This window comes from Mytilus galloprovincialis, chromosome 5 (assembly GCF_965363235.1).
Source record: "Mytilus galloprovincialis chromosome 5, xbMytGall1.hap1.1, whole genome shotgun sequence".
In the NCBI taxonomy this organism is placed as follows: domain Eukaryota; kingdom Metazoa; phylum Mollusca; class Bivalvia; order Mytilida; family Mytilidae; genus Mytilus; species Mytilus galloprovincialis.
Genome location: NC_134842.1, coordinates 50,442,892 through 50,464,367, shown reverse-complemented (window position 1 = coordinate 50,464,367; position 21,476 = coordinate 50,442,892). Strand labels below are relative to the sequence as shown.

The window sequence follows — 21,476 nt, the reverse complement described above, 5'->3', positions numbered from 1 at the left end:
TACCAGTGTTTACACCATGTGGAATCGGTTATTTCGATTGATATTTCAGAAGCGCTTTGTTGAGAGTACTAGTTACAGATACAGTTCCAACAAGCCCACCGATATATATTGAACACTGGATGTTTACCTTTTATACTGATATAAAACAACTATTTTTGAGGATCAAAGTTTCAATTTCAGTTTGTGCATTTCCAACAATATGATATCTGTTCTTGATTATTTATTTGTATTTTTAGAAAATGTTATGCACTTGATAGTTTAGTTTAAACATATTTTATTGTCCAAAAACATTGACAATAGGATTGGACACAAGTTTTGCAACTTAGAACGTCTTCTCCATTACATACAAATAATACATATCCGAACAAATATGAAATACATAATAATAACATCATAAACAATATTAATATGAAGACATGAAATTAACAAGAATTTATACGACATGGTTCATCGATTCCTAAAAGTCGAGTTGACCGTAAATTTTTATGAAAGACCTACCTAATAGGTTGTTTTAATCTTGGAATAAACATTCACTCAAAAGGTAAGTTTTTATTGTATTTTGAACAATTAAATTAAAGTGTTGTTGTCAACTGATGGATAATAAAATCAAATTGATGATCCATGTCTTAGGAAAAAATGAACAATTGCATTCGAAGTCAACAAAAAGTAATAACATTGTTATTGGTATATATTTAACCATAATGTTTATAAACTAGAAAAGCGATTGGTCTCTTTAATATAATTCTGCACTTTTATAAAAATAAGCGTGTTTATGTTCATATTAAACAAAGTATTGCCGTACATTAAATTTTCAAAGTCGGTAGGTATATTTTCTTTTCTAAGTTCAAAAAATAATTTATTCCTTTGCACTGTATAATTTTTACACGAGAGGAAATAATGTTGAGCATTTTCATATAAATAACCACATTGACACATTGCGTTAGTTTTAATATTTGCGTGATACAGATCCATGTTCAGGGCACTGCATTTGTTTCTTAATCTTGCGTGTAAAACATTTAAATATCTATCGCCAATATTGAAATATGTAGGGGGTGATTTTTTTTAAAAATATTTCTGTTTAATTTTTAATTTAAACATATTTAAAGAAAGTTCATTTCTAATACTTAAATCGAGCGAATTCCACAGTTTGATACTAGATGGAATAAATGATTCCTGATAAAGAGACAGTCTGCTAGAGGTTTGGTATATATTTTGACTGCTTCGTAGATTGCAGTTGTTCGTTTCTGCAACTGTAGGGGGTATTAAATCTAATAAGTATTCTGGGGCGTCCTCTTTCATAATTTTGTAAAATAAAGTTAATTTCTTCACTTCCCGTCTTGTCTTTAATTTTTCCCATCCCGTCTCTAAATAAAGTGATTGAGTGCTAGCATAGCTTGTTAGACCAGTGACAATACGTGCTGCTTCCAGTTGTAATTTTTCTAATCTTTCAGAATTCAACTGACCACAATTATCCCAAACTTCAGAAGAATATTCTAGAACAGGCCTTATAAAAGTTAAATATATTCTTTCTAAATATTCCCTTTTTAGTCGGAATTTCAAACGTCTAAGAACATTTAATTGTTTTGATACCTTTTCTATTAGAACAAATAATAACACTTGCTTTGATTCAATTATTAAAGTTTTAAAGCTGATGTTTCTTTTTTTTTAAATTTGAAGTCGGTTGACATATTGATAGATACAACAGAAAATTGCAAATCAACAAAATAACAATTAGCAAAATAGGTAATAGAAAAATCATAAAAGTAGAAAACATTGGCCCCGAGGTCTTATATTATAGGACTTAGTCTAATGTTCAGGAACTCATGGAATTGTGATACGAGAAAATTTATCAGAAGATTTTCGTGCTAATTTTTTTATAAGGTAAACAAATCTTTAAATGAAAATGTTAGGTGTGCCTGTCAAGTATTAAGTCTGTTAGAAAATTGGCATGTTCAAATTTGTTTAGGGGAAAATAAAAAAAATGTTTAACTATAATTATCAAAATTTTTTGCAGTGTAAAAATATATCGCATAATCGGGAATAAACTCCTAAAAATACTTGGAAATAAAGAGATTTATGACAGAAACAAACTGTTATAAAACGCCAAACGGATAGCTTGAAAATGAACCCGATCCGATGCCTTTACAGCATACTATACGGGTTTTACCTGTCAGTTTTGAAAGCTGTACGATGCCATGCAGTTGTTTACATCGCTATCATTTGTTTACAGTTAATCATTGCGTCATCGGCAAAACATTTTCAAAAATAAATCTCCAAGACATCATTTAATTCAACCGGTATTTAACTGAATTCAAAATATGGTACGAACGGACCAAAGGGGCGACCGTGTAAGATGAGAATGCGTTTTGGGAGCGAAGCGGTACCGTCGACGTCATACATGTGACTTTGTTCGTATTTATATATTCTTTTTTTTTTCAAATGTTATGCTTAAATCATGTATATTTCTCTCCTTTTAGACTTTTATGCGAAAAAATGAAGAAAGCACTCCGAATTTCTGACCGTTCGTATTTCTTATTTGTTTTGAAGAACGTTTTGTACACTTGTTTACATCGTCAAGGATGATTTCATACACGCCCGCGTTCCAAGGTCGTCAAAGCTATTTTTGAGAAGACCCCTGAAAGCGACCGTTTCCAAGGCACTCGTCGTAAGAAACATGCGTTGAAATATGCGCATTGTTAAAGGGCCGAGCCACCTTAATTTAATATTTTAGGTATAGGTTTTTGAGGAGGAATCTCATGTTAGTATAACGTAATGTAAAATTCAGTCAACATGTTCACGGTGATTTTTATATGGCATTTTATTTTTAGTATCTAATTATCATTTTTGTCCTCTTCACACTCATTAGATTTTCTTAATTGTGTTAAGTTGATAATTACCTGGTATTTTTTTATTTCAAATTTTTCTAAAGTGATACCTAGATTTTCCAAAAATATCAACAATTTAATTTCACTATTGAAGGTTTGGTACATGTATACAAAACGTATCCTCAATTTCGATATCAGTTAGAAATATTTACACAATGATTGCTAACATATTTACAATAGATAAGATATAGATTGCGACATTATGCAACAGTAAATTATGAAGTCAATAAGGATGATACATTTCATTGATGTATAATCTTAAAATCTTTAACAAAATACAATATAATTTGCCTTCAAGTACAACGGAAAACTTAGATGAATGTGGTTATAAATATAGTTCTGATGCAAAAATCCCAACTTAATTCATGGAAAAGAATATGAAATCTGAAAATTTACAATTGAAAAATATGCAAGTTAGATCGCTGATCATGCCAGTCTTGCTATTTGTATATATAACATTTTCACATGGTTTGGATAAACAAAAGGAGGAAATCACATTTATGTTAATGAGTCGTATATGTTTTTTTTACCTACTTGCAGCCAAGTTTTCACAAGGGTCCTTTCTTGAATAATATACATGTTTGATTGTAAATGTGTTCATTGCTTACTTATATATTCAGTATTACCGACTTGGCGTTCAGCATTCAGACATTAATTAATTAGTTATCATTGGTTACATTTCGAAAAAAAAGAGACAAATACAAAAAAAAAACTGTAAAATCGATAAGTTTTTCTAATATAAATCAATGAAAAATATTGCATTTTTTAGGTCTACTAGATAATTTAGATATTGTCATGATTATAATGTACACAAATAAGGTGAATGAATATGATTTTGAATGTGAAGACATCTATCATGATTTATATCAATTCTCAGAGATTAACAGCAAGGCAACATTTAAAGATTTTTTTATTTCAACAGATTTAGACTATTTCAAAATCTTTCACGGACAAAAAATGTAAACGAAGTTGTTTGAGAAGTGGTAATGACATTTAGAAAATAGATTTTTTTCTGAAAAATTATTTTAAAGTTTCAAACAGGGAACAAGCCAGATTCACACAAATTCATGAAAACAATACGACTGACCAGTAATAATCTTTAGGTCAGTTAACTATTTAATTTAAGCTTTTAAAGTATTCTGTGTAGACATCAATAGAATGGGAGACAGAGCAAAGTGATAAAACATACATCCTTTATTACGGTTGTTGACAAGTTATAGCATGTTTAACTATAGTAATTTTGAAGACCGATTATTCCCTTTCTAAAATGCATTTTAGTTTTATAAAGTAGAATATTAGTTTCGCCTTTACATATCAGATAAGGGTACTTACACAATTACCAATGATGTATATATACAATAATTGTAAATATTGCTGTTTTTTTTTTTATTGTTTTTCACAGACATTGTTAGTAGCTGAAATAGTACCCTGTATTAAGTATTTGCATTGATGGTGATTTGATGTAAAACGAAAACAACACTTAATTAGTTTGGTGTTTGATAAAGCGTTTGAAAAGGGCAGGGTTACTTGGTTTTATTTGCGGATATTTTGTGTATACTTGTGATTAAGATTAAAACACTGATGTACCCTTATTTTTGACACTTTTACCTATAATGTTCACACATTAGTGAAATTTTATGTAACTGTCAAACACATGAGAGGTTGAGGCAGCTTTAAAACCATGTTACATTCATTTAAACATAATAAAATGCCTGTACCAAGTCAGGAATAAGACAGTTGTTGTACATTCGTTTAAGGCGTTCTAGCTTTGTGTTTGCCATTAGTTTGGGGCTGTTCCGTTTTAACTTTCCTCGCAGTTTGGTATTTTTATGTTGTTAAACTGTTAGGCATCGGTTTACATATTAGCAGTATCACATACAGATGTACATGTTACTCTCTCTCTCTCTCTCTCTCTCTCTCTCTCTCTCTCGTAGTATTAAAGTTTTCAGCTTGTCTAATGAGTTCTGCGGGAAAAACCCTGTCCTAAACGTATTTACCTGTCGCCGAAATATTACATAATATAGCAAACAGACATAGATGTGAAAGTCGTGATATATAACGCAAGAGGCAATGTAATGTACATGCAACACCAGGCATTATTACAGGTAACTTAATGTTGATAAATGACATATATTATTTATGTGGTTAGAATGTTGGGGTTCGTGTTGTTTATTCTTTAGTTTTCTATGTTGTATCGTGTGTGCTGTTGTTTGTTTGTCTTTTTCAATTTTAGCCATGGCGTTGTCAGTTTGTTTTAGATTTATGAGTTTGACTGTCCCTTTGGTATCTTTCGTCCCTCTTTTGGAAATCAAGAAGCAATGCATTAGATGTTTGTTTGATATATATATTATCATTTTCAAATATTTACTTATCGATAAATACTTATTTATAATCTCTAACATGTACGTCATGGAAGGTATCTACGAACATGAAACTTGTGCGTTCGTGTTAAACAACACAGCAAATTGATAAAAGAACAAAATCTGCAGATCTTAGCGCTATATGAATATTGTAATTGTATCTTAAAGTAACACAATTATGAAACAAACCCATATATTTGTTTTACAATAAAAACACGCTAAAGATAGTCAAGCGACGGTTTTCAAATTTGTCTTCAAATTTACATTTTCTTTTTGCCCAGTGTGCACATCCATGCACCTACTATATCATAGGATACAAAAACATAATATAGATGAATATCCGTGTAAGTGGATTTCCGTACGATAAGTTTCTGGACTATACTGTTTAAAATGAGTTTTTATACTTATCTTTGAAGACTTTTAAACAGTGAAAATATAGACAACCCTGTTCCTTGAATATATTGGACATCACTAGAATGTCATAAAATATGAGTTGCAAATACATATATGCTATAATTCTTTAGCCGACAAGGTAAAGTGTGTACAACTATTGTAATACAAAGTAATGACATGATTGTGTGAATGCAAAGACTGACTTTCACAAATGCAATTAAATGTGATAAAGCATAGTTTGCTTTACATACTTTGTCAGATTATGGTATTCATACAATTGTTATAAGAGGTATAGATTTTTTTAAACATTTGTAAATATTGTGTTTCAGAAACTGTCGCATATACATTGACATATGAACAGTAAAATAGTATTTGTTTTCAGTTACTGCAATAACAATTGAGCTGCGTAGGATACAAAATCTACCTTATTCAAGGGTTCATGAGGTTGTTCCTTTTTAAGACTTTAAATAAATATTGAGCATCCCAAATCCCAAATAACAGATGAATTTTGTTCCATTTTTGCTGGTTCTTAAATTTATATTAACTGAACTGTGAACGACTTACAGACTTTGCATGTACTTTATATGTCTTCCCCATATAGGCTAACCAGTGTATTGATATTCATTTGCATGAAAATGATTTTTGTCGAGCGCTGTTGATATACGGACGTAAATAGTCTCTATATGAATGGTAATTTGAAACTCGGGTTGTCATTCTATATCATTAGATAATAAATATTCGTATAGTTTTGACTAATTTAATTCGTCTAAGGATAGTCATGTGTTAAACTCTTTCTTGAAGGTAGATGGAAAATGACGGATAGCAAAACTGATATTTCATGGTTATTTTTAGAATATCTAAAACCCGATATTCTTTGTGACGTCATCTGATGAATTTCATGATATTGTTGGTTTTTTGTTTTAAAAGTGTATACTAATGATCTATAATTTGTAAAAACAAATACCATAACAAAAATTGAAAAACAAAAAATGCATATTGTTATTGTCAAAATGACAATATGATATTTATAAAATTCCAACAAACTTCAATGACAAAAAAGAACGTATACTGCAAAGACAATTTCGATACAAATACGATTGGAAATTAATAAATTACACATTGTCATCAGTCAATATACTTCTTTCAGGTCAATATATCCTTGTGTCGATCTCATACGAAGGCTATAATTGTATAATATTCATAACAGATTCAAATATTTACCTTACGATAAAACACTCGTTTGTTATCATAAAGATACATGTTATGAAAGGTAAATAAGGAAATGAAACTTATGAAATCATGTTTTAAAATAAACAGTTAAAGAAAAGAACTAAAAGTTATGAACAGATATTGTAATTTTTCTGAAATAATCCTGTTTATATGACTTAAAAATGAACTAAACTTTGAATGTAAAATGTGAAATACGGAAAATACTTTGAACTAACTGATATACATCCATTATACATATGGATTAGTTTTACTAAATATTAAAGTACCAGGGTTATAATTTAGTACGCCAGACGGCCTTTTCGTCTACATTTGACTCGCCAGTGACGCTCATATCAAAATAGTTATAATGCCAAACAAGTACAAAGTTAAAGAACAATGAGGATCGTTTAAATCACAAACTCTCTGTTTGTTAGAGGAATTTAAATCAGTAAAATAATCATTTTTCTCATATAAATTATAAACAAACTCAAGATTGCTACTGTTTTAGGTTTTATTCACCTTATACATATGTGGATGTTATTTTATGGCCTTCATTTATCCCTTTACAATATACCTACTAATACATGTATTGCCTTTATGTTCTAGTGTTCCGTAAGCTGATTAATCTAGAACAGCGTTATTTAAATATTGAATCAGACAACTGCAAATTATCTCATGTTCAAAACCTTGTGATGGTATATTTTATTAACATAAACAACAACAGCAAAAAAATACAGCGCAAGTAGCAGTTAGAAATGTTAATAATAGCATAACATATCCTTGTGAAAAAATCTATACAAGTAAGACATTGTCTATCCTGGTTCCCGGTACTACGTTCCAGGTATTAGCTATTAGCCATACTCTCTCACGAGGTCCCGGTACGGGGTTATTATTTAAATTTCAAAATGGACCGGAAGTCGGCATTTGGGAGTCCGCCTCAAGTAAACAAAAGCTTTAAATTTTGGCCTTAGGAGACAGGAAATAACAGAACGACTTTGCACATTTCTGCAAAAAAGTATTTTCTTTGATTTAAGATATTACTGATTTAAATTGGGACACAGACAAAAAATGTGCAAACGATTTATTCCAAGCACATCCAACGACAAGGACTTGTATGTTGGTCAGACCAATGTCAACCTATAAATTACAACACCCTGTAAGACTTAATCAGTTAATATCAGTAGATAAGTATCGGACAAGAATGAATAAAGAAAAAAATCAAATTTGTTTGGCTGAATCACCGCAATAGTTTAACAATAAATGTATGACGGCGGGCTATAATGTTTTAAAGCAGTAAATTTTGAAGCAGAATTATATCATACATTTATGACCAGATATGACATATATGTGGGGAAATGTCTATATTGTACTTTAATATACAAATGAAAAACATGAAGACCATCTGGATCTCCTGTAGTTGGTGATCGCAATACTGGTATACCAGTATTGTCCACAATACTGGTATAAAAATTTTGTACCAGTATTGTATTCCAGTATTGTGCTTTTTTTAAATAAACAATATAGGTAATTAATCTTTTGTTAAAGGTGTCACATATATGCATAATGAAATTAACATATGACATGACAATTTTATGAGGAATGATTGTGTTTAACTGATGATGCCATAGATGTGATTGTCATCAAATAAAGCTTTAAATCTTCTGATGTTTTTTTCTTAACCTTTCTGTCTCAGCATTTTAACAAACTCTGAACTTTCTTCTATGTTTTCTTTCAGCTCTCTCTTTCCAAGATTCATGTAGTATATTTTAGTGAATTTTATATTGACATTAATGCTGTTATAGCTTCTGTATCATCAGCATTGGTATTTCTTCTTCAGATGTGATTTCTGCAAACTCTCCCCCTTCCTATATTGGTATTTAGGTATTCAGTCTCTGTGGACTTTCTCTAACGCTTACTAGATTACAAGCTATTTCAGATAGCATTTGTATAGCTCTCTAACTGTCAGAATGCTGGTCCAGTATTTGTACCAGTAGATATACATGTATCTGCTACTAATTGTATTGTCCATGGTTCTGAATCAACTGCTTCAACCCTTAACACTTATGTAGACAAACTAGTTAATTTGATTATAACAAGGTTCCCCTATAAAGCAACTTTTTATAACTAATGAATTATATTGATATCTTTTGTAGTGAAAGATTAATAAGAAAATAAAGACAAACAAATGCATATGATCTTAGTACACAAAAAATGTATACATGTATTAAAATATCTGTCAAAATATGTGATGGCATACATGTAAATGCTGAATTTACAGTGTTAGAGTCTAATAACTTGCTTGAATTTATTAAATTATTGCTCAGATAATAAATAAAATATAGAAATATGATAAAATTATTAGCAATTGTTTAAATAATAATGATGATATGAGTTAATTTCAATAAGGCAGCAACCATTTGATTTTCTGGGGGGGCTATGGTTTTTTTTGGAAAAAAAAGTTTGTTTCCAGTTTTTGGAGAAAAAAATAATTTGTTTTTGATTCTGAGAAAAAAAAATTGTTTGTTTCACCCCCAGCTGCCACTATATGTAATGCTAAAATTGAAAGAAAAAATTGTTTTCGACTTGTCGCGAAAAAAATAGATTGTTTTTCGCCTAAGGCGAAAAAAAAAGTTTGTACAGAAAAAAAACCATAGCCCCCCCAGAAAATCAAATGGTTGCTGCCTAATCCTTTGTTTATTTGTGCAAGTATAGTAATGACTTTTAACTGGTTGTTAATTGATTTCACAATTATCCTCTATAATCTTTTTGAGTTCCATTTAATTTCCCTTTGATCTTCAATATAGTCTAGTCAACAATACAACTACAATGCTGTTTTTTTTATAAAAAGTAACAATACTGGTACAAAATTTTTATACCAGTATTGCGATCACCAACTACAGGAGATCCGACCATCTGTTTATTACAGGGAATTTACACATATGGTCACATTTCAGTCATTTGCACCTGAAAATTTACTATGGGGGTAGACAAACTGGTGCATGACTTAAACTAAAAATGTTTAAATCCATCAGGTTTAATCATGTAAAAAAAGAGTGACATTTGATATCTCAAGAGATTTGTATCCCCCCCCTCCCCCTTCTGACGGTTTCATGCACATGTAGTAAACTAAATAGTTTATGTTTATCTGACCACCAATTATTTTTAATGATGAAAACAAATGCATCTGTTTATTGATGAATGATACCATTTAGATCAATCAGCTTCTGCTACAGAATTACAGAACTTATTAGTTTTAAAAAACAAAACATGAACTGAATAATTTTAATATAAATAATAATAAAAATTAGTTGTTATTTTATTTAAATTAGTTCATATTATGTTGTATTGTATACTTTGTTTTGTAATTAAATTGATTATTCTGCAAAGAAATGGGCAATAAATAAAATGCTGTATCTGGATATACATTGTTGACACAAGAGACTACAGATTTCATATTCTTAAATTTTGAAATATTTCTGGAATCACAGGTTTAAAGATGAATTGCAGTCTTCAGAGGGTTGAAAAGAAGAAAAAGGTTAATTTTTTCCAATTTTACAAAAAATAAGTATAATCGATATCTAAACCTATATGTTTAAAATTTTGGTATATTAAACTTCAAAATCACAATTTGTGACGAAACTATAAATTTGCTATTAGATAAAGTGATTTTTTTTATTACTAATTTCAGTAAGTCCCTGGGCTGGTGTTTGGATCTAGGATTTTTTAAGCTGGATCTAGCAAATCAACATTTATAATAATACAATGAACATGATGAAAGACATGCATGAACCATATATTGTTGTCGTCGTAATCCGGGGTCATATGGTATTTTGAACCCCATGGTAAATTGACCCCGGGGTCAAAATACCGCTATGGTAAATTGAACCCCCCTGTATGGAAAATTGAACCCCCATGGTAAATTGAACCCCCCTGTTTTTTTTTCATTCTAGTTGATTATTAGAACATTATACATTATTCTAAAGCTTATCATAGATTAAAAAATCATTCATACAAGAAGGGGAGGTACATTTTCCATGCTTGATTAAAAGAAATATCTTTGCTTGGTATAAGTGCTCTGAAGTCTTTACCAACAAAATGTCATTCAAAATACTTATTGACACATTATAACTAGACCATATGAAGCTTGAATGCTTTAATGATTTGTAATTATAACATATGTATATATATATAAGGTTAGTTTTGATTTTCCATGGTAAAAAAGGGGGAGGGGGTCAAAATACCATGGCAAAGTAAAATTTTCAAATATCTTTTCCAGCAAGTTTAATACATACAAACTACCTATTTGTGTATTCTAACTACATAAAAGAGTGAGAATTGCCAGATTTCTGGTATCAAAGGTCTAGAGAAGGGGATTCAATATACCGCAGGGGGGTCTAAATATTATGGCAAAGTAAAATTTTCAAAATATTTTGAACTTCCTCCTATTGTCATAATACTCTAATAAGTAGTTTGACCCCCCTGTGGTATATTGAACCCCCTACTTAAGACCTCTCATTTCAAAAATTCTACCTATTATAACTCCTTAACATAGTCATAATACTCTAATAAGTAGTTTGTATGTATTAAACATGATGGAAAAGATGTTTTGAAAATTTTACTTTGCCATGGTATTTTGACCCCCCTTGCATAGTATATTGAACTTCCAACTATAGACTTTTCATTTAAAAAATTCTACCTATTATTACTCCTTAACATAGTTATGATACTTCTGGGGTTGTATGAAGCTGCGCCCTGGAGCATTTTATTAAATTTTGTTATACTTAATTTGTTTGGTTGTTTATTCTTTGAGCAAATTTTAATTCATTTAAAAATATAGGACAACATAGTTGGTGTATGTGGGTTCGATTCCCACTCTAAGCATTCATTTATATCAGCTGGTGCAAAGCGGGCAGTTTAGCTTAGTGGCCCCACACTGACTATGTTGTTCCAATGTAAAAAATAAACAAAACTAACACTTGCTATTTTTGTTTTCTTATCATTTTAGACAATGAAAAGCAAAATCATGGTATGACTTTGAAAATTATACCAAAGATAGTGAGATTTGCATTCCCATAGGTTTCATTATACAGCTATAGGAAGCTATGATAACCTATGAAAATACAATGACTTTGAATAGGTATACATGACATGTCCTCCTCTTAAATTTCAAATAGAATCCCAGTAAAATTGAACACATACATTGTACAACTCAAATTATTCAAATAACAATTGCTTCTTTTTTTTCAATGGATTTATCATCTATAATTGCATAGCAATATAATATTTCCCACAGAAAGTAACCAAAAGTTAGCGTGCAATAAATTCCAATATTGCACTAGTGCAATAAATCTTCAAAATTCATGACGTCATCAACGACAAAATCTTAGTTTAAACCAATTTTTACTTTCAAATATTATATTGCTATACAATAAAAGGAATTATCGAATTACCCTATAATATTAAGAGTTTTTGACAAGGTGTGAACTGCAGCCGACACACGTTCGTGTAATTAAACATTTCAATCGACGATTAATTTACATGCTGTATGTGGAAATTATACTACAAATGAAACAGTTGAAGACCTCTTTATATAAATACAATATAAACAGTTTAAATACATCTACCCGTGTTTATAAGGTCAATTCAAGTCTTGTCCGTTCAGGCTGAGACTACTATAACACATAGTTCAGGTCTACATTTTCAAATTCTGTCCGACTTTTTGAGCTATAAACACTTTTTTTTATGAATATTCTTCATCATTTTAATATGTTACCTATTCTATAACAAAATTCAAATTTCAAAATGATAGCTTGCCAACTACAGCAGGTATAGAATTTGATCGGAAATATCTGGTCAATTCAGGTAAAATATTTTAATTGGCAGTGGCTATTTTGCCGGCTCTGATTAAAATATTTTGATTCAAGCCGGCAAAATGGCCTATTTCTCTAGAAATGGCTGTTTTACCAGCAATGTAGTTAATTTGCTATTTTGTAGGTTCTTTGTAAAGAGTGAACTTTAATATTAACTTTTGGAAAGTACTATGAAAGTGTGCACTGTCAAAATTAAAGAATTAAATAATTACTGATATACCAGTAGTTAAATAGGAATACAGCAAACAATATTTAAGACGCATAATCGTTTCAAAACATTTATCAGTCAAACTTTTAAGTATATATAAATAACTATAAAGAATTTATAATCATAAACAAATATAAGTATTGAGCATCCCTTTGTTCCAATGAAGTCAAATCTAAACAATCATGTAGTTGAAATTATTTCTCAAATTAGTCCGTGACACTGACTATATAAATGCAACGGCGCCAATGCTCATATGAGGGGGATAGGACCTTTATCGGGACTCCGGGATGGGGTGTTTTTAAGCTCGGGATTTCGGGATTGATCCTTTTGAGGATCCGGGAATTCTTTTTTTCGGATTTCGGGATGTCGGGATTTACTTTATTTAAATTCTGGACCTCGGGATTTCGTGTTTTAAAGCCTGGGATTTCGGGATCAGGACCCCTCCTGCCCCCACCACATATACATGAGCCCCCGAAATCAAGGGCTTAAAAACATGAAATACCGAGGTCCCGAATGTAAAGAAATTTAAATCCCGACATCCCGAAATTCGAAATAGAATTCCAGGATCCCGAAAAGATCAATCCCTAAATCCCGAGCTTAAAAACATCCGATCCCAGTGTCCCGATAAATGTCTGACCCCCCTCATGTATACATGCATGTATGAAAATAAAATCTCAGATTTATTAATTGTGTTAAAAAAAAAATCTCATTGCATCATAAATTTGATAAAACATTATACAATAGAAGAAAGTCAATCTCATATCTTCAAAAAAAAAATTTTTTAAATTAAACTTGCTTTTGAAATACTAGTCAGTTATTTGTAAATAGTTTTTAGTTGGGCTTTTGCTTACCTCATGCTAACAAAATAAACATATACATTATTTTCTTTTTTTTCAGCAGCCGAAACACATTCACTATATATTGCTGTTGCCGGTGAAATAGCCATTTCTAGAGATATTTTAATAGGCAGAGCCGCGGCAACAGTAACTGACAATATTTTTCATAATTTCTTTTTAAATTATTACTTATATATAGGATTTTTGGTTAGTGTTGAAAAAAATCCATTGAAAAATAAAAACAGTTATTGAAGTTCAGGTCCGTTCAGGTCTCTTCATTTCACTGTTTAGATCCAAGTTTTGGAATAAAAAAAAAAAAAAATTTTATTCATAACATTTTATTTTTTATTTTCATTTGTTCCTATTTATCTTTTAAATTATGATTTTATGATAACACTCTCGAGAGATTGATCTCAGAATTCATTATGTGAGGAGCGTCTGCTGGGACGCCAAAATTAAAAAGTTCGCCAATAGACAACGTTTGGTTTAGAAATACCTCCGATTTTGAAGAACGTTGTAAACAAGTTCAAGGTAACGTTAAGCTCGTCCCGGTCGTTATATTGGTATATGTGTAACATACTGAATATTGCGATCGGGGACCAGTCTAGACATTGTCAAATGCTGAACTTCAAATAAAGTGAAAGAGAGTCCCGAATACACAGAACATTGTTAGGATTTTGATCCGATACAGTAGAATCTGTCACGACATAGGCACGATTGTAATCCGACTAGACAAAATCGGCTGAGTTTCCCCGAATGTTACGGGACGCACCTAACTGTCGGGTGCTTTGCCGAACTATTCGGACCTTCCCGACCAGTAGGAATATGTTACGAACTAAAACGACTGCGTTCAGACAGTAATAGGACATTCCAGATAATTGAGTATACTAATTTTCTGTATTTAGAAATCGATGTGTTAGATAACACCCCTTAAACGTAACAAAACATCTGGTTTATCAATCAAACATATTAAAAACCTGATAATAAATTGTTCAAATAAGGCCTTCGAAAATAGTGGAATAAATTACTTTTGGAGTGTCAAGAACTCGTTGGAAGTACTTGATAAATTGCATGCTTATATTGGTGATTTTGAATCTGTTCAAAGTTTTGATTTTTCTACCCTGTATACCACATTGCCTCACATTCTCATTAAGAAAAAATTCACACACCTAATTAAATGGGCATTCAAAAAATCAGAATGTGAATATATATGTTCAAACTCTTTTAGGTCATTTTTTAGTAGCAATAAACAAAAAAACTATGTTAATTGGACATGCTTTGATACTATATATGCCCTTGAATTTTTACTAGATAACATTTTTGTTCGCTTTGGGGATTCCGTATATCGTCAGATTATCGGAATTCCAATGGGGACTAACTGTGCACCACTTATTGCGGACCTGTTTTTGTATTGTTATGAGTTACAATTTATGACAAAAATAAGCAAAGACCCATCGAAACAACATCTGATAAACAAATTTAATAATACTTTTAGATATTTGGATGATATTTTGGCTCTCAATAATGACGACTTCAGTATGTATATTAATGAAATTTATCCTGTTGAACTTACTTTAAATAAAGCTAATACTAACAATGACCACTGCCCTTTTCTCGATCTTGATATCTATATCACTAATGGAAAGCTGAATACTAAAATTTATGATAAAAGGGATGATTTTTCATTTCCTATCGTTAATTATCCGTTTTTAGATGGTGACGTTCCCTTGTCACCATCCTACGGTGTTTATATATCTCAACTTGTACGATTCGCTCGTGTATGTAACAATGTTTTAGATTTTAACGAGAGAAATTTATGTATTACTGAAAAATTATTACACCAGGGTTTTCGATATCACAAACTAGTCAAAACATTTACGAAATTTTATCATCGGTATAAAGACATCATTCGTAAATATAGCTCAACATGCAGACTTCTAATACGTTCAGGTATTTCACATCCAATTTTTTATGGTAATATTCTTTATAAAGCACAAAGGTGTCAGTATTCACCTCAGAAACTTACAAAACCTTTGAATAGACTTATTAAGAAGGGATATAATTACGATACTGTTGTCAAGTCATTAAAGATTGCATATTTTGGCGTTAATATTGAGTCACTGATAAGGTCTTTGCATCGGAACTAAACACATTTTTTTTTTTTTTTAAAAACAGTTGTTGGCATGACACGGGTTATGTTCTTCTCATATATGTTATGATGGTATGATACTAAACCCCTAACGGGAAGGATTGTGCCTGATGTTCATATGATGAAATCATAATCTTTCAGTCAGTTTAATTGAAGTCTGGAGCTGGCATGTCAGTTAACTGCTAGTAGTCTGTTGTTATTTATGTATTTTTGTCATTTTGTTTATTTTCTTTGGTTACATCTTCTGACATCAGACTCGGATTTCTCTTGAACTGAATTTTAATGTGCGTATTGTTATGTGTTTACTTTACTTCATTGGTTAGAGGTATAGGGGGAGGGTTGAGATCTCATAAACATGTTTAACCCCGCCGCATTTTTGCGCCTGTCCCAAGTCAGGAGCCTCTGGCCTTTGTTAGTCTTGTATTATTTTAATTTTAGTTTCTTGTGTACAATTTGGAAATTAGTATGGCGTTCATTATCACTGGACTAGTATATATTTGTTTAGGGGCCAGCTGAAGGACGCCTCCGGGTGCGGGAATTTCTCGCTACATTGAAGACCTGTTGGTGACCCTCTGCTGTTGTTTTTTATTTGGTCGGGTTGTTGTCTCTTTGACACATTCCCCATTTCCATTCTCAATTTTATATTGGTGTTAAACGAATATTGCTTCATGAGGTAACAAAATAATATATTTGTATCGATTTTTTACCAGTATCTGCTAATCTATTAATGAAAGACATTTGGATTGAGGCTTTTAATTGTATCAAAGTTGATAATAATCTGAAAGGTAGAACATCATACACATGTCATATTTATTTCTTAGATCAAACTAGAAAATTTGATTAGGTTTGAATCCGATTCTGATTCTGACATAACACCAAGTTCATATATTAAACTTCATTAACGTATGTTTTATGAAGCCATATTTTGATGGTACTGATATCAATTTGTTTATTGGACAGTTAACGCAAACACAGCAATATACTTGTGTGTGCTATGAGGACACCATTCATGTATTCAATATAGAGTGAAGATTCAGTTCAGCAGTTTTGTTTGAAAAAATAACTGAGTTACGTTTGTTCAGCTTTCGCCATTGAAAAGTCATTTTTTTATAGAATAAAACACATTTCATAAAAGTTTTGACAGTGAGAAGGACACTTTTATAGATGTGTTTAAGGTAAAAAGGGGGGATCTCAGAAAATAAAAACATACTTATAAGTGATAAAACAGCTGTTTTATACAGGTATCAGAAGTCATCAAGAAAAGAAGTCATGTTAGGGTGTATTACAAGCGTTGTATTAGCTCTTACAGTGTACTGAATGCACATACTTTATTTTGTGAAATTTTCTCATTAATATATGTTTCAAATTGAGAATGGAAATGGGGAATGTGTCAAAGAGACAGCAACTAGACCATATAGCAGACAACAGCAGAAGGTCACCAGCAGGTCTTCAATGCAGCGAGAAATTCCCGCACCCGGTGGCGTCCTTCAGCTGGCCTCTAAACAAATATATATACTAGTTCAGTGATAATGAACGCCATATTAAACTCCAAATTGTACACAAGAAACTAAAATTTAAAAAAAATACAAGACTTACAAAGGCCAGAGGCTCCTGACTTGGCACAGGCGCAAAATTTCGGCGGGGTTAAACATGTTTATGAGATATCAACCCTTCCCCTATACCTCTTGTCAATGCAAAAAAGTAAACGCATAACAATGGCGCACATCAAAATGCAGTTCAAGAGAAGTCCGATTCTGATGTCAGGAGATGTAACCAAAGAAAATAAACAAAATGACAATAATACATAAATTAAACATCAGACTACTACGTGTAGCAGTTAACTGTTGTGCCAGCTCCAGACTTCAATGAAACTGATTGAAAGATTACATGTATGTCTTCATCATATGAATATCAGGCACAATCCTTCCCGTGAGGGGTTTAGTATCATACCATCATAACATATATAAGAAGAACATAACCCGTGTCATGCCAACAACTGTTTTTTTTTTAAATAAATGTGTTTATTTCCGATGCAAAGCTATAAATGAATCAATATTACCGCCAAAACATGCAATCTTTAATGACCTGACAACAGTATCGTAACTTAATATCCCTTCTTAATATGTTTATTTAAAGGTTTTGTTAGCTTCTGAGGTGAATACTGACATGTTTGTGCTGTATAAAGAATATTTCCATTAAATATTGGATGTGAAATACCTGAACGTATAAGAAGTCTGAATGTCGAGCTATATTTACGAATGATGTTCTTATACCGATGATAAAGTTTAGTAAATGTTTTGACTAGTTCGTGATATCGAAAACCCTGGTGTAATAATTTTTCAGTAATACATAAATTTTTCCAATTAAAATCTAAAACATTGTTACATACACGAGCGAATCGTACAAATTGAGATATATAAACACCGTAAGATGGTGACAAGGGAACGTCACCATTTCAAAATGGATAATTAATGATAGGAAATGAAAAATCATCTCTTGAATCATAAATTTTTGTATTAAGCTTTCCGTTAATGATATAGATATCAAGATCGAGGAAAGGAAAGGACAGTGGTCATCGTTAGTATTAGCTTTATTTAAAGTAAGTTCAACAGGATAAATTTATTTAGTGTACATACTGAAGTCGTCATTATCGAGAGCCAAAATATCATCCAAATATCTAAAAGAATTATTAAATGTGTGTATCAGATGTTATTTCGATGGATCTTTGCTGATTTTTGTCATAAATAGCAATACAAAAACAGGTCCGCAATAAGTGGTGCACAGTTAGTTCCCATTGGGATTTCCTTAATCTGACGATATACGGAATCTCCAAAGCGAACAAAAAAGTTATCTAGTAAAAATTCAATGGCAGATATAGTATCAAAGCATGTCCAATTGACATAGTTTGTTTGTCTATTGCTACTAAAAAATGACCTAAAAGAGTTTGAACATATATATTCACATTCTGACTTTGAACAGATTCAAAATCACCAATATAAGCATGCAATTTATCATGTACTTCCAACGAGTTTTTGACACTCCAAAAGTAATTCATTCTACTATTTTCAAAGGCCTTATTTGATAAATTTATTATCAGGTTTTTGATTGTACCAAGTGGACTGGTAATTATAATAGATAATTTAGCAGTGGAACAATGGCTTGAAGAAGAAATAAATCTATATTTGTAAGGTGTTTTGTGTAGCTTGGGAAGCCAATACATAGTTGGAACTTTCATTGTTTTTTTGTTTTGCTTGTAAAACGGTAGCTAAAAGTTAATGTTTGTTACAGATGTCGTTTTCTGAAAATTGAGTCAGTTGGAATCTTGGTGAATTGGTGATTTCTTTTTGTAGAACCTCAATGTAAAATGTACGTCAAACAATAATAATATTATTAGCAGCTTTATCGGCCGGGACAAAAACAAATGCATTGGCTAGTTCTTTTAGTTTATGTTTGATACGAGAAAGAGGTTTATTGTGGTTATTGTTGAGAGTAAAATGGTCTTTAAAATGTTGAATACGTATATCAACTATGTTCATTACTGAATTAAAAAAAGAGTCCAAAGATTTTTTGTCAGCTATTTCCCGTTTTATCCGTTTTCACAATTGAAACTCTTCTGACCAGTTTAAATTTTATATATAAGTATCATAACAAAACTATATACATGATACATTTATATTTTTTTATTTTATTATTATTTCAAAAACCCATAACATTTTAAGCAAACCTATTAATAACTCTCCTGTAGGTTCAATATATACATTGTATACTACGTTTTGTGTATACTGGTAATTACATCACTTTTTAAACAATTTCTGTGAAACTTGAATTTTCCGAAATTAACTTTCACTTTCACAATTGTAATGTATATACCAATATATTGAAGACAGAGACAGAGGCAAACGATAATAAAGTTTCATTTAGAATGAGATGAAGGATACTACTAGAGGGATATTTAAGGACCAAAATTAACCAACAACGTCATGAAAAGAATGAGCAGAGTATGTAGAACGTAAAATATAAAAACATAAAAGACTGAGCGACACTGGGACCCCCGCCCCCCTCGCCACTTAAAACTAGAGTTGATCTCAGATATGGGATTGAACTGTAAAAAAAACATGGTGTTTTATTCTCATAACTGTATATAGCTATTCTAGGGGAGTAAGTATAAGACGGGTGCCACATGTGGAGCAGGATCTGCTTACCCTTCCGGAGCACCTGAGATCACCCCTAGTTTTTGGTGGGGTTCGTGTTGTTTATTCTTTAGTTTTCTATGTTGTGTCATGTGTACTATTGTTTTTCTGTTTGTCTTTTTCATTTTTAGCCATGGCGTTGTCAGTTTGTTTTAGATTTATGAGTTTCACTGTCCCTTTGGTATCTTTCGTCCCTCTTTTATAATACTGTTTTTAATTCTATCTGATTTAAGCCTACAAAAATGATTCTTTTGTAAGTGTAACGCATTGTCAAATTATTTTATAAGATTGAGTTAGTATTTTGATCGGCGTTTTATTTCTAGTATCTTATTAAACATGTTAAATGTTTATTCTCCTGCAAATTTGTTTGTAACAAAACTTGTGATTATTTTTAAGAATCCAATAATCAACAATTAACTTTCACTTTTGCAAAGGTATCTTGTGATTTGGATATCAGTAAAAAATATTGACACAATGATTGCTGACATTTCAATTACAGTTTACAGATAATATGTGACTAAACGTAACTGCATATTAATCTAGATTTCTTTAAAGTGTTACGAATTTCATATGTGTCTAACCTGTATCGGAATACAATAAAAATTTGATTTCATTTACCACATCAAATGTATATGAATGTGCGTGTAAATATAGGTCTTATTGAAAAAAAACTCAACAATAGAAAAAAAGACCAAACTATGTGAACATTTTAGACAAGTTAAATCGGATTCTTATTTGTATGTATAACATAATGTTTACTGCATACAGATAAGGGTTGAACAAGAAAAAACAAACTCCTTCCTTTTACAATCCGTTATATGCATATGTTCTAATGCTTATGCTTACAACTAGTACGGACCTTGATCACATTTTAACCTCTGCCATATAAGATTTATACTCTTTAAAGGCCAGACGCATCTTTTGTCATATACAAATAACTAGCATACGTTATGCTATTTGTAAAACTCGAATGTCAAATAAATGCAATGATAAAGGACTGACACTAAAAAATCGAAAAATGTTTAAAACTGTTTCACATACTATGTCAACTCTCTATGTCCTAGTTATAACATATTTGATTCTGTTAGAATAGTTCAAGATCTCACAAACAGAAACTTGCAGAGACCGAGCATATTAAAACACAATTAGATACAGGAAGATATGGTGTGAGTGCCAATGAGACAACTCTCCATCCAAATAACAATTTATAAATGTAAACCATTATAGGTCTACTACTGGACTAACTACATTTACCACATCGGATTAAACATGGTTTCTAGCAGTCCCAAAGAACCAAGTGCTCGTAAAACTCATCAAATTAACGCCCGGATTTGAACTAAACATATTTAAAATTTCAACATAAGTTTTGCCAATGC

At 31.2% G+C, this 21,476-nt stretch overlaps 1 protein-coding gene across 1 annotated transcript in view; it reads left to right on the top strand.

The window, feature by feature from the left end:
• The window catches only part of LOC143074064 (uncharacterized), a 367,901-nt gene that overhangs the window by 215,342 nt on the left and 131,083 nt on the right, over positions 1–21,476 (top strand). The window lies entirely within an intron of this gene.